Source organism: Centroberyx affinis, unplaced genomic scaffold (assembly GCF_046629955.1).
Source record: "Centroberyx affinis isolate AG114_WGS23_722 - 3 ecotype Tasmania unplaced genomic scaffold, CSIRO-AGI_Caff_v1 ptg004146l_1, whole genome shotgun sequence".
Taxonomy (NCBI): domain Eukaryota; kingdom Metazoa; phylum Chordata; class Actinopteri; order Beryciformes; family Berycidae; genus Centroberyx; species Centroberyx affinis.
The window spans coordinates 1-14,340 of record NW_027281913.1 but is presented as its reverse complement, the minus strand read 5'-3'; the positions used below and the strand labels follow the sequence as shown (position 1 = coordinate 14,340).

Below are 14,340 nucleotides of genomic sequence, written 5' to 3'. Positions count from 1 at the left end.
GTTAAGTTTTACTTCAAATGTATAAGTATCTATCTATCTATCTATCTATCTAGATGGGGGGGAGGGTTGTCCATAAAACAATAGCTAAATTCTAAAAAAAAAAAAAGGAAGGCTAGAAGGCTAAAAGGATCTCAGGGCCATGGAAAAGGTATTCATTGATGACTATCATAATGATATATTACAGACTTTCTTGTAGCCTACTCTTCATATTCACTCTTCCTGTCAAAACTACATATCCAGGCTTAAATCTCTGCAAGCTATTTTCTATTGCAACATATTGTTTTCTTAGGTAGATTCTTCCTCCCCTTCATAATGCTGCTGTTTTATTTCATGAATAGGTTTTAAATCATTTTACTTAGCCTACTTAACTCAATTGACAACTCTGGGAACTTATTGTTCCGCCTTTTCTTATTCAGATCCAGAGTTTTCTTTGATCAAAAAGAAACCAGTACAATAGCGCCACTCCATTTTGATTTACAGCATAGTGCAGTTTTCATGTGATTAAAGTGTTCACACGGCGTTCAAAGCACTGCCTCTATCCACACTGTTTCTACAACACCGTTTAGCAATATTACATCGTTATCGAAATGTAAAACTAGGTTTTCCCCTCTGAGAGAGAACTATACAAATCCTATAATACATTTTAGAGGGATAGCCTACTATACGAACATCATAGCAAAAACTATTGAATGTACAAAATAGGGACATCTTTGAGTTGCAGCTTTTGCACAATCCACATCTCAGTTGTCTCAAAGATTAAAAACACAAAGACACTCATCTGCTTCTCTTTATCTACCATTGTGATTGGTATAGATTGAATGATCAATAGGGGATAATGGCTTTTCCTAGAGTGTACGTCACAGTGTACTTCATGAAAAGTGTAGCCTAAGTGTCGCTAATATTTTGTACATAGGCCTACAGTGTATAATAATTATATGCAGAGGAATGCTCTTGGGACATTATAGTGATCCCACAGTAGATACAAAATAAAATAAAGTACGATAGGTTAATATAACCCCACTAACCGAAGGTACTGAGTACCACAGACACACTACAGTCCCTATAGAATATTATTGGAATATTATAGTGATTTTTCGTTGGGAGGAGGGGGGGCGAGTCCCATGCCCCACGAATCATAACAACGACTGAATAATGAGTGGCAACGCATTAAAAATTAAACAGTCTTCTTCCACAATCCCCTTTTGCAAACAGCTTGATACAGTGGATGGAATTACATAAGCACCCCAGGGGGTCCTAGACGGGCTAATAGTCTGTATTTTACAGTAAACAACTTGTGGAGAGGGTCCCTCACTCACTAGTGGCGCCCTTTGGTGAGATGCAGTCTACAGCTTTGGCTCATTGAAAGCTTATAATGATCAATTAATCGCCTATAGGCTTTTTATTACTGTCATGATTGTACTATTATATCATTACAATGAGCTTTTTTCTGTATCTGGATCATCTTCTCATCCAATAAGCTTGGAATGGGTTTTCTGAATGGAGACCAAACCTCATCAGCATCTCCCTTAGGAAAAACTATCATAATGAGACCAGAGAGAAGAAATACCATAAATTACTATAATATCACTAACAAATACCACAGAATATTATAATAATATCACCGTGATTGTTCCCTGCATCAGTCTCCTCTGAACAAGTACAGCTGACAGCAGGTTTGTGTCAGTCACGCAGAATAATGTGCAATCTGTCTAGGTTAGTTCATCATTAATGGGTTTGAATTTCAAGTAGTTGTTTACGCACTTACTTCTCTACCATCTCTTCTCTCTTGTGTTCCTCATCGACAGATCTTTTTCCCCCAAGACAAGTGCAAATGATGTTGTCTTACGATTGTCCCTTTTTGTCTCCAGCGCTCCCACCGAGGGACGTTACCGTTCCCCACATGGTTTCAGCAAGCTGTACTTCCCTCCAGTTTAAATAATCTCCAGTGGAAATACTTTCAGGACACCGCGTTCCCATCCAAGGACGCGCTAAGATGGAGCGTAAAGCGAGCGCGCAGGGGAACAAATCGCCTCCACGAAATCCAGCCAGGTCTTTGGAGACATGGTGTCCAGTCTGGAGCCGACGGAAGGACGCGAAGGTTTGAACTGTACAGGTCAGAGGAGGGTTGCGATGTACTACACCAGTCAGGGGGAGACTGACACGCTGGGTGCGCAGCGCTGCACTCCCTCTGCTTTGATATGCTCTTGCATTAGAGAGAGAGAGAGAGAGAGAGAGGGAGAGAGAGAGCGAGAGAGATGTTCTTTGGTCTGGGCTGTTCAGCACTTTAATGGTCAGTGAAAGGCTTCCCATACTGCAAAAAATACATTTCACGTGTATTGAAAGAGCAAAATATACTCTTTTCAGGAGGTGAATCCAAGCAAACGCCATTATTCCTTATTGATTTCCCATATTAGCCTAAATCTATACCAGTCACAAAGGAAGAGGTGTAGATAAAGAGAAACAGACAAGTTAGGGAAGTTTTTTAAGCTTTGAGGCAATTGAGAAGTGGATTGTGCAAAAGGGGCTGCAACTCAATATCAGGAAGATGCCTCTAATATTTTGTTCATTCAGTGTATACTTCAGATTATATCTAGAGATATGAGTTATTAACCTTTATTTATCCAGGGAAGATGACTGAGTACACACTCTCTTTTCAGCACCTCCCTGCTTCACATTCATACAGCTACACACCTGCACACCTGGGAGCTGACCAGTATACTGCAGTCTTCTACTGGTGGCCACTAAGCAGCTCAGTAGGGGTAAAACTGCCTTGCTCAAGGGCACATGGACAGGAGGGGTACATTATTCATTTGCTTTCATCAACCACATTTTCCCAGTTAGTCTGAGGATTCAAAGTGGCAAATTTCCAGACACAAGCTTCTAGAAAAAAGGATACATATGAAATCAGTGTTGTGTTTTAACCCTTTCTTAATCAGGCAGATTGACTACACATAGGTTACTGCACCGAGGGAGTAGTTGGAGAGGGGGAGAGAGTTAAACATATTTACATACCCCAATATGTGCTGTTCTCTCTCTCTCTCTGTGTATGGGAGAGAACGCCACATCAAACTGCATCCCGAAATGTGGCAGCTGCACACCTTTTACTCACCAACAAGCTTACTGCACCTCGTAGTACAACAGACTTTGTATCGAATAACCTGGGAGTTGCCTTCTACTCTTGTACTTTTGGCCACTGAGCAGCTCTATCTGAGCATCGGAGCGTTCAGTGCTTTTCTCAGGGGCATTTCGACACCAGCTGAGAGATGGAACGGAGAGCGCTTTCCTTACAGGTCCAAGGATTTGAACTGGTGACCTTCCAGTTGTACGCCTACATCTCACACCCAGGGAACTGCCTCCTTATCAAAGAGTAGCCTACAAGCAGGATTCAGGTTGTAGTGATTACATATATGCAGTGAAGAGGCAGCACTAGTGAAGAGCGCATTCATTGAATTAATCTGAAATTGGACTAAGGGTGAGACAGTGTGTATGGCCTTGGTTTTGTCCCTGATGTGGCTTATTATTAGCCTTGACATGAAGGTATGACCAGTTTTGAATAAAGAATAACCAAGGTTGACAGAGATTTTAAATAATGTGATTGTCAGTTGCAGTTCAGCCCCTTTTTTTCGTGCTCGTGTGTGTGTGTGTGTGTGTGTGTGTGTGTGTCTATGTGTGTGTGTCCACAATATTGATTGTTTATTTACATGAGCTACTACCCCTATTTGAATTGAGAGTCTTGTGCAGCTGCCTTGTTTGTCTTTGGCACTGCCTGAACACAGACTGAACATGGTGACTGTGTGATTTACTCGTTAAGCACCCTCAGTTTAGTTTCAGACACACACACACACACACACACACACACACACACACACACACACACACACACAAAAGAAGTGACAGGAGAGGGTTGGCTCGAATCTATTCTTTTTTTAAGTGAAAGGTGATATCTACTCGAAGGCCCTGCTTTTGCTGACATTTCGGTCTTAGCTGAGTTTGCTGGTGAAGGAATGCCTCTGCTGCAAAACAAAGTTCGCTGTCATACAAGTGTATCAGGCGAGATGGTAAAAAAATATTGTACAGTATGTCAGTAATAAAACAACCATAAAAGGATTTCTCACGCGAACTGTGCTCCTCCTTTTAAAAGGCTTTCAGCGGACTGTGTCCAGATTTCAATAAGTGCTTGTTCCATCATAAATTGTCGGCCTTACTAAGCACTCTCTCCTACTCCCAAAGCAAATTCAATACTGTCATATTGTCCCTTTCTCTTTCCTCTCTTTCTCAGTCCCTCTCTCTCTCTCTCTCTCTCTCTCTCTCTCCCACTCCACTGATTATAAATCAATGAAGCACCAACGAATCTTCTCCACTCAGATATTCAAAGCATGGCAGATGTTACTTATTACATAATGCTGATGTGTTATATTTAGGGAAATCATGTTATCATCTTCCATGTTATCACGTCCTCATGCTTCCATGCGTTCGTATGGAACATCGGCAGGTGTTGACGGTTGTTTAAAGATGTGACCCGTGTTCTCAAGTGTCAAGATGCCTCGCTCCCCTGGATGGTTTGAGCTCATTAGATGTCCTCCACCATTCAAGAGAGAGACAGCTGCAGTCATGGTGAAATGCGCAAATCATGGTGTTTGGAGCTTATGTCACCCGCCATGCTAAATGCAATTGGTTGGATAATAAATTCAGTGTTATTGCTCAGGTCAATTTCCAGACTGAGGGTCTGGAAATGAGCTGGTTTTTTGTTTACCTCTTTCCAAATCCTGAAAAAGGTTTCCTCTATATTCTATTATACTGTAAATACAAAGCCTATGAGACTTTATTACATGGCTTTGTTGAATACACATTCCTGATTGGCTATGAACGCCTTCTGAGATCTTTCTGAATAACAGCTGCTGCCTCACAGCTAATCTTATCACCCCGCAGTTACGATGCCCAACAGATATTGTTGATTCCTAATCAAATTACTGCTTGGTTACTGCAGACAAACACTCTGCTAACCCAGGTTAGAAACATGGAACATTTTTCCAATAATACTTTTAATTTATTCAGACAGCTCAAAACTGTTGCTTGCTGGTTAGAGGTTGAATGACAATCTTAGTGGATTTATTTACGTTTCTATGGTGACGGTTCTGCTACAGCGTAGCCAATGGATGCTAGCTACAGATGTTTCTATGGTTGCAGTCCTGCTAAGCTGTTTTTTTTTCTGGCGGAAGCTTGTAAATTACTTTAGCTTGTAATAAAATAATTTGAAATCAATATTTCTTGTCAAATGATTAATGTCTTGGGAAGCAGCCGTGTAATAAGCGGGATAATGTGCAGAGAGCCTTCACTTGGCTTCAGGGTCTTGATTCACCCTGTCAGGACTTATTTTGTGATAATAACCGGCTGTACATCATCCTTTACATGTCAGTGCCTGGTTTCATATTAGATGTTCCACAGTGCCAAGGGTCTAAATGTTAGCAACTGCTCATACCAGTGAGAGAGCAAGAGGAAGACATGGAAATGCATAAACATGGCGACCACCTGGCTTGACATCATTTAGTCCACCAAAGGATTTCTGAACTTCCTTTGAGCAGATGCTTATGTGTGTGCTTTGGGGCAGGTAATGCTATTAAACCAGTGGGCCTTGAGTTTGTGGTAATCATTTTACACTGTAGTCAACAAGTACTGTGATTCCCTATTGATCCCCAAAGGTGGAGTTCTCTTTTCTCTTGTGCCCCCTCCACAGCAAGGTCAGAGGTCAGGGTCAGCGACAGAACAGCACCTCTGAAGCCAGTAGGGATTCATCGCATGGAAAACCTCAGCAGGGTGGATGCTTGCTGTCACGGGGGCTTGAATTCACCACTTCAAATAAGCTGTCCTTGTGTTAACCGCTCGACATATGCTGTTTACGTTTTGCCAGCAGGACCACAACACTTCAGTTGTAACTGTTGCTGTAGTCTACTTCAATGTGTTTGCTTTCATGTCTTTTTGTCACTCGCAGCAGTCAACCCTCTGCTGAGAGCCTTCTGTAACCTCCTGGACACAGCATAGGGGACAGAAATGCTCATAAATTACATATTTTCTTTTTGTGCCTTTCACAGTGTGAAACTGAATGAAGGCTACCCAGGCAGGCATACAGTCGGTTGCTCTTCATACAATTATTTATAGCCCTCAATACGGAAGGTCATTAGTCATTCAGACAACAGACTCATACCTCTCATCAGGATCAAAAGATGAAAAGCTCCAGTTCAAAGCCTCTCTCTTTATCCAAGACGCTATATTGGCCCAAGTCATATACAGGTATGCCACGAGAGGCTTATCTCTAAAATTGCCTGCCAGCTCTCCACACATGAGCAACTCTGCTCAAGGAGGAGTTTGTTTGCGATCCTATTATTGTACTATAGGTTGAAGGCGCGCACACAGCAGCGTAGAGTGAAACTATTTCCTAAACACTGACTTGTTAAGTTAAGTGACCTGAATTTCTATTGACTTTGGAGGCTTCTTATCTGTAGACATAATGTAGACAAAATGCATTAGGCAAAATGCAATGAGAGCCACTGTATCATGGCTCGTCCGTAAAGAAATGAGGAATGAGGCAATAACCACACAGTCGCAATAATGTTGTGTATTACTGTTTAGTATTCTGTGAAGTAACATTACTTACTAAATCACTGACTGGTGTGTTTGTGTGGCCCTTCAGAGGAGCCATTTGGCTGTTTTTGGATGGAGAACTGCTTGGTGAACGCATTCAGTGTTTCCCTCTCATCAGTAGTCTCCTCGTGAGATAAAACCTGAGTGTGTGCTTCCACATCTCTTGTCCTAATTTGCTGACTGTTTCTCTCTAACAGGACTGCACCTGTAGTATGGCTTTCGTTACATTACAGTAATCTTATTATCTGTGACATTGTTACATTAATGGCCCCTATTACCATAGTAATCTCTCCTAATGTCACTATAAAATGCTGCACACTTGTGTAGTAAGCCATTTTACATTGCATTGAGTCACCAATTTGACAAAAGGTGCCAACAAAATAATTTTCCAAGGATATCTGACCTTAATTGGAATTTGATTACTGAAGTCTGTAGATTTTCTAGCTTGGAATAATTATGTTGTTTCCAAAGCTCTATGGAGGACCATATTAGTCATAATTAAATAAATAAATATGTGTCAGTAAAATAAATAATTACATAAATATATACAGAAATATGCTTGCGCATCTTGGACTTAAAGCTTGTGATACAACAAGCAACATTTTGGAGAAGATGACAAGGCAACGTGTCAGGCAACGTGTCGGTCAACAGGAATTGAAGTCAGACTTGCAGTAATAATACCACAGCATTAGAAGTTCCCATGTAGACAATGTGAGAGTGTTTATCCATCTACTTGGGCTGTGTAATCCTGCAATGTTGACCAAAATGTTACACAGTGCGCGTATCAGGGATATGAAAGTGCCGATACACCTGGCACTTTTTTAGGGCAATGTAGGCTACACTCCCAATTAGGGATGGGTACCGAAACCTGGTATTAAACGGGCTCCAGGGCTAAATAATTAAAGACCGTAGTATTGATAAGCTCCGACGTTACCGGTTCTTTTATCGGTACTTTTTTAACGTTTTGGTGTAATTTATTATCACGCTGCATCCTCTCTCTGCTCTCTGTGTCGGGGCTGAGCTCCTCCACATACACACAAACACACACACGGAGCCGACAGTAGCAGAGAGGCTGCGGTGGAGACAGTGAACCAGGTGAAGTGAAAGATAACGTTTTACTCGAGTTGACGACAACTACGCTCATTACTGTAAGTGCAATAAACCTTCGCGAGTAAAAAGCCAATGCTTTATCAATACACCTGTTCAACAAGCATAAACATGTAGAAAAGCAATATTTCAATCTACTCTGTCCGCAGTCTCTCATCCACCGCCGCTATGTTTTACACAAGCACAGCGCTTCTGGTAAAGTTCTCCTATGATTATACATGAGAACATTTGATGTTTTCTATTGTCTTGTAGAAAAAAATGATGGTGCAGTTTTTGAGGCTTCAGCAACAAAAGCAGGTCCCATCTGACAGCTGAGGACATGACTGACTGGCTGGTGGAGCAGGGCAAGAAATCTCTCAGGGAGCGGTGAGACTTACTGAGACATACAGACAGTGCAGGAATAGTTCACCCAAAAATTTTTATTTAGTCATTATCTACTCACCTCCATGCCAGTAGAAAATCGGTTTAATATTTGATGTCCACTTTAGTCTCTGTTCTGTATGTATTCTGCACAGTGTAATATATGCAGCGTTTATAGTTAAAAATGGCATTTTATGGCATTTTTCATTATTATTATGACATATTAATATGGTTGCTCATTTATTGAATTTATTGAAAAGCCATTTTATGGTTATTTTCTGTTACTTTTTTTTACTTTGTCTGTCCATCTGTTGTATGGACTAACAAACGATTTTCTACTGGCATGGGGGTGAGTAGATAATGACTGAATTTTCATTTTTGGGTGAACTATTCCTAGTCTGTTACTAATGAGAAGAAAATAGATCAACAGTTAAGATGAACCTTCTGTTTTCCTTCCATTTGAAGATTGTGGAGGTTTGATCTTGAGAGTTTTGATATAAGTGTCCAGTCTCTCCTCACGCTGGTAAGACCAAGATCATGAAAAGACTCAGTTTGGAGTAAATTATCACATAACACTAGATTGATCCTATAAATATATATCAAATCTTAATGGTGCATCCCATTTCTTGTTTCAGATGTGGGAGGTGAACATCAGCATGAAAATGATGGTTATTGACTTTTTAGCCCGAATCGTGCTCAACTCACCTGAAGCCAACAGTCCATGTTTTCAGTAAGTCACATTTATGAGATAAGATGAAACTTGAATGATTCCCGTGGGGAAATTGTGTCTTTTCAGAAAATGTGTATTTCAACTCATTTTGAGTGACTCTCATCGACAGAGACCCTCAGATCATCCGTCTGGCTGACAAAGCCATCAGGAGCCTGATGGAGAAGCAGCAGCCCAGCTCCAGCCTCCTCGGCCCCCAGGAAGTGGTGATGCTGGTTGTGCCCAAAGTGCTGCAGGGCTTCTGGATTAATCCGGCAATCCTCTTGTCCGTACCCCTGCTGAGAAGGTCCTTTATATCCAGAACAAGGTCAGAGAGAAGTACACCCCAGATGTCCTGCTGGAGAAGCTGAAGTGCTTTGGGCCAGAGCTGCTGACCCGGATCGTTGACGTCACAGTGGGGGAAATCTGTGTGATGTTTGAGCCACAGAAACACATGGAAATGTCTGAAGGGCTGAAGACCAAAGAGGTAAGTGGACCTGCGCAGATGTATGATCGAATAGCTGGATAAGATACTGTATAGTAAAAAATAAAAACATATTTTCTAAAATTCAAACGGCTTCTCTTCCTCTTTAGGTGGAAGTAGATGATTCCACCCAGCCAGCTGTAGTGGATGGAGCCGTGAACTCCACCCCCTTTGATGGAGATTTGAGTGAAGAGCCCGGCCTGGAAGAGGACACAACAAGAAGCCCAGAAATGGACTCTGCTGTTGGTTCAGCTGCTCTATTTCCTCTGACTTTCCCTACTGAATCTCCTCTGGTTCCTCTGAGCCTCCCTACTGAAGCTCCTGTGGTTCCTCTGAGCCTCCCTACTGAAGCTCCTCTGGTTCCTCTGAGCCTCCTTACTGAAGCTCCTCTGGTTCCTCTTACCCTCTCTAATGAAGCCCCTGTGGTTCCTCTGAGCCTCCCTACTGAAGCTCATCTGGTTCCTCTGACCATCCCTACTGAAGCTCCTGCCATTACTCCAGTCCAGGAAGGCTTGACCAGCAGCCTGTTTGGCACTGAGGAGAAGGAGGAGGTGCACCAATCCTCTGACACCACATCAGGTAGGAGTTCTTCATCAGGTCCACTCACACTGTAGCTCATGTCTACTTCCTTCAAGATGAACTGAGGCATTGATTGTCCTCTTTTATTTTTCAGAGATCAAAAAGACCAAGGAGAAGAAGACCAAGAAGAAGAAGACCAGAGTCTGACGCTTCTTCCGTTGGCTGTTCCAAACACTGAGGAAAACAGCCGAGGAAACAGAGAGGGACTGAAACAAGCTGAAGCAAACAATTTCCCTACAATTACCTGTTAGCTGTTAGCTGAGTGTAGCTGAAGTGCCGGGACCTGTTGGCAGCTGTCGGGATTCTGTGGGGGAGTGAACTGCTCCTCTTCTGTCCCGCGGTGTCAGGTCCTTATCCAGGTGCTGATAATCAGGGTTGGGGAGTAATGGAATACATGTAACGGCGTTACGTATTTAAAATACAAAGTATGAGTAACTGTATTCCGTTACAGTCACAGTTTAAATTGGTGGTATTCTGAACACAGTTACTGTCTTTAAAAATAGATTACTTGAAGGGATTACTTTATTTGTTTGTTTTGTTTTATTTGTTCTAAAATTCATATGAGGCACGCATTTCCCATAAACAGATTTAAAAAATGTGCAACAATTTGTGTGCGCACGGTGCAGCTGCCACACACCACAAGACAATGACAATGTTAGAGGAGACACACAGCCAGGACATTCTCAGGAATGCGTTTTTGACATGGAAATATAAAGAACATTTTACTTACAAACAGGGGTTAAAGTGGGCCGTAACGATCCGGAACGGCGTTCCGGCACCTTCACAAGTCCATTTTCTCATGCAGTGAAAAACAAATTCATAACTGATAATGTCGCAACGCGAAAAAAGGACACTGACAGCAGGACAGACGAGACAGAGCAGCACCGTGCAGCAGCGAGTTATTCAGACCATCTGAATAGCGAGAAATATACACAAATGTATTATATTGTAATTTATTCCCATGCATACTCAGAGTAATCTCAGTCAGCGGCTCTTCTGCGTCTCTCCCTCTCCTCTCGCGCCGTGCACATGCAGGCAGGAGTCAGAGTGAGTTGCTATGGTTACGGGGACGCTCTGTGTCTGTCGCTCTGAAACTTTCTCTTCACTTTCCCAATAATAGGTTTTTAGGTTAGTATGCCTATGCAAAATCATGAATGTAAGCACCTCAATGCTGAAATCTAGTAATATAACATAATTTTACATTTTTGGTTAACATTATATAGGGTTGCTGTTTCTTGACTTAATCCAAGAGGTTAGGTGGTGTAGAAATGCAGGAAATTTGTTTTAAATTACTATTTTTTTCTTTAATGTTTGTCTAATGTGTTTTACTCTACTTGATGCTGCGGTTAACTGATGCTGTGGAAATGAAAGAAAGGGTAAAGGAAAACTGAAGACTTTGTTCTCTGGTGGATGCCATTTTTCTTTAGACAGTATCAGTTGCAGGACAAAACATACCACATTTGTGTTTACATACTTGCATAACTTTTCCTCTGAAGACAGTAATAAGGTCATTCCTAAGCAAGTGTTAACTACATTCAGAGTGACCCAGACAAATGGGCTCAGCAAGACGATTTTGAAGTATTCCAAAAGTAATCCAAAGTATTTAGAATACGTTACTTAACTTAGTAATCTAATGGAATACGTTGCAAATTACATTTTAGGGCATGTATTCAGTAATCTGTAGTGGAATACGTTTTAAAAGTAACCCTCCCAACACTGCTGATAATATATTGTAAGGCAGTTCACAATAGATAAGTTTGTCCCCCCTCCCTCTCCTTACAACATATGTTGCTTGTTGCTAAATGTAGCATGTTGATTGGTCAGTGAACGTGACACGATCACGCATGAGAGACGTAACGAGATTCTACGAGTTAGTCAGTTAAGGTTGAACAGTGCTCGTGAACGGCTCATCGCATGGACAGTGCTAGCTGGCTGTTCTGTGCCCGAGCCGAGTACACAACCCAGCGTAACTGCCTTCACTGTTGTAAACGGCTGTATGTTCTGTACTCACCTGCCGAAGTTCAGTAAAGTCCATAAACGGAATATTCCTTGTCATGTGAAGTGATTTACATCCACGCTAGTGTGACCACATTTTCAAACCCCCAAACCGGGACCCTTAAGTGTACCGCATGTTCATGCACGCACACATGTATGCGCTTATGCACGCACCATAGGCGTTTTCATCAGGATGGGGGACATTTATTTCAGTGCTTAGCACACCAAGTGACTGCACCTTTCAACACCATGGACAGCGCCTCAGCAAACGAAAAATAATGTTTTGTCTCCAAAAATCTACCAAAACATAATTTATTTGAAAACTGTATAATAACACTAGTATGTTTAATATGCATGTAATGTTTAGTATGTATAATGAGCGGGACAGAACATGATAAATGTTTATGTAAGCGCTGAAAACAAGTATAATACTATTATTATTATTTTAATTGTGGTGAAAACTGGGACAATTTGGTAGTGAATGTTGAAAACCGGGACATTTTAGTGTTTTACAGATATTTGTCGGGACTCGGGACACCCATCTTGAAACCGGGACAATCCCGGACAAACCGGGACGTCTGGTCACCGTAACCTACGCACATCCAGATGAAGTAGCCTAGCACACTTCAGAAGGTCCAAGCACGACAATATTAAAGTAATATTTAGACTTTTTTCTCAAAATTACTACTTTATTCTCATAATATTATACCTTTTTAACGTCATTTGGCCCATGGGGCAAGACCAGCCTCAGAGCCAGGAAAAATAATCAATTGCAAAGGATTACACAATCAGCAAATAGATCCCGCCCCATTCACTTTGATTGACAGACAGCTGAGACATTATCAAAAGTGACATTATGAAATGAAAAGTGTTATTATGTAATAAAAAGAGGAATGAAGGAGGAGGCAATGAAAAAAGAAAAAGGGAAATAAAAAAACACTTTGAAAAATGTAATTCAGAATAATATCAAAAAATAAAAACAACAACAAAAACAATTAAATATAGTCATGTTATTATGAAATAATATAATTTAATCATTTTTAAATTAAAGGAAAACAATCAACCAATTATTCATTTATTTATGTATTTAATTATGTAATTATTTATTTCACGGACACATATTTATTTATTTATTCAATTGTGACTATTTTGGTCCTGATATAAATGTTTTGCGTGGTATTACTGAGGGCTCTGTGGGCGCACTGTGCCTTCAATATCAAGGGTCTAATGGTAATACATAGAATTTATGAGGTGCTTGTTGTGATGTGTGCCATTAGGGTTTTTTCCAATGCATAGTGATGAGAACAAAAGCTATATCTTCTATATGGATGGCTAGGAATCAATCTCCAAGTACTATAGTATTCTCAAAGCAATTTCCTGCTGAGTAATGCAGGACCATGCCTGGAAACAAGAAGACAATAGCAGCAATCCTGGTCAAAGTTTAACAGCAACAGAAACAAAACTCATGAAATAAATCTGTTAGATCAGCAAGTAAAATGTTTAATGAATGAGTTTAATGAATTTAAACTTTTTTTTTTCACTAATGTCTACAAAGCCTGTATTGCAGAGATAGCTCAGATGATTTAACTTATGACAAATTAAATCACTGCCTCAAATCCTGCTGAATCCAATGGACATATTTCTACTGAGGTTGCAGTTTCTACATGCTACACAGAAATATGAAAGTCATCTATATCTCTAGTGTTACAAGTCTCTTTTGCTTTTTGAGAGCATTACTCATCTGTAATCAAATATACTGTATGTGGTGCCTAGGCCAGTAGTGTACAATTCCATTCAGATACAGACTTTATCTTACCAAACATCATAAAAAGCTACCGTTTCTGTGAGGCAGTTCATGATTTAATGGAGGTCTCTATTAGCACTGATGGTATACTCTCATTTTCACTTAAACTAAAGAGTATATTCAGTTAAATCATTTTTTTTTTATTATAAAAAGATTGCTATGGCGATGGACAGACTGCCTTGTGCAAGCCAAGGTAATCTGGCACAGTGTTTGAGGACACTAACATTCAAAATTTTTGCTGTTATACAAGTTTTACAGGGCAAAATTTTAACAAGCAAGACAAGACCCATCTTACAGACTCCAGTGAATCCATGGACAATTCATTTGATGGCAGCCTTTTTCCACAGTGGGTTCTGTTTTCATAATAACCATTTAGTCTGACTGGGGTGAGGGGTGTAAGTGGAGAATAGATAATAAATAGTTTCATATGCAGTTAGCACTCATCTGGAAACAATGGTTCCTATAACTGATGTCAGTCTCAATCTTTTCCCCTTATTACGCTGTGTTTAACACAGTGTTGCACGTTTGATGTCAGTTCTGGTTGGGAGTGTGTCAAGTTTTGAAAGACGACTGAGCTCAAAAAGAGTAATTCTGGTCTCACAGTGGACAGGAGTCTTTCATCTCCTGCTCAGTCAGCTGAGCCCGACCAAAATCAATCATCATGAA

General features: G+C 40.8%; 1 protein-coding gene across 1 annotated transcript in view; it reads right to left on the bottom strand.

Moving 5' to 3' along the window:
- The window catches only part of kcnk2b (potassium channel, subfamily K, member 2b), a 29,669-nt gene extending 22,742 nt beyond the window's left edge, over positions 1 to 6,927 (bottom strand). Inside the window, exon 1 of the mRNA XM_071542646.1 lies at positions 6,918 to 6,927. The gene's annotated coding sequence lies outside the window, so the exon portion shown is untranslated. The remainder of the gene's footprint in view (positions 1 to 6,917) is intronic.
- Positions 6,928 to 14,340: the final 7,413 nt, after the last annotated feature.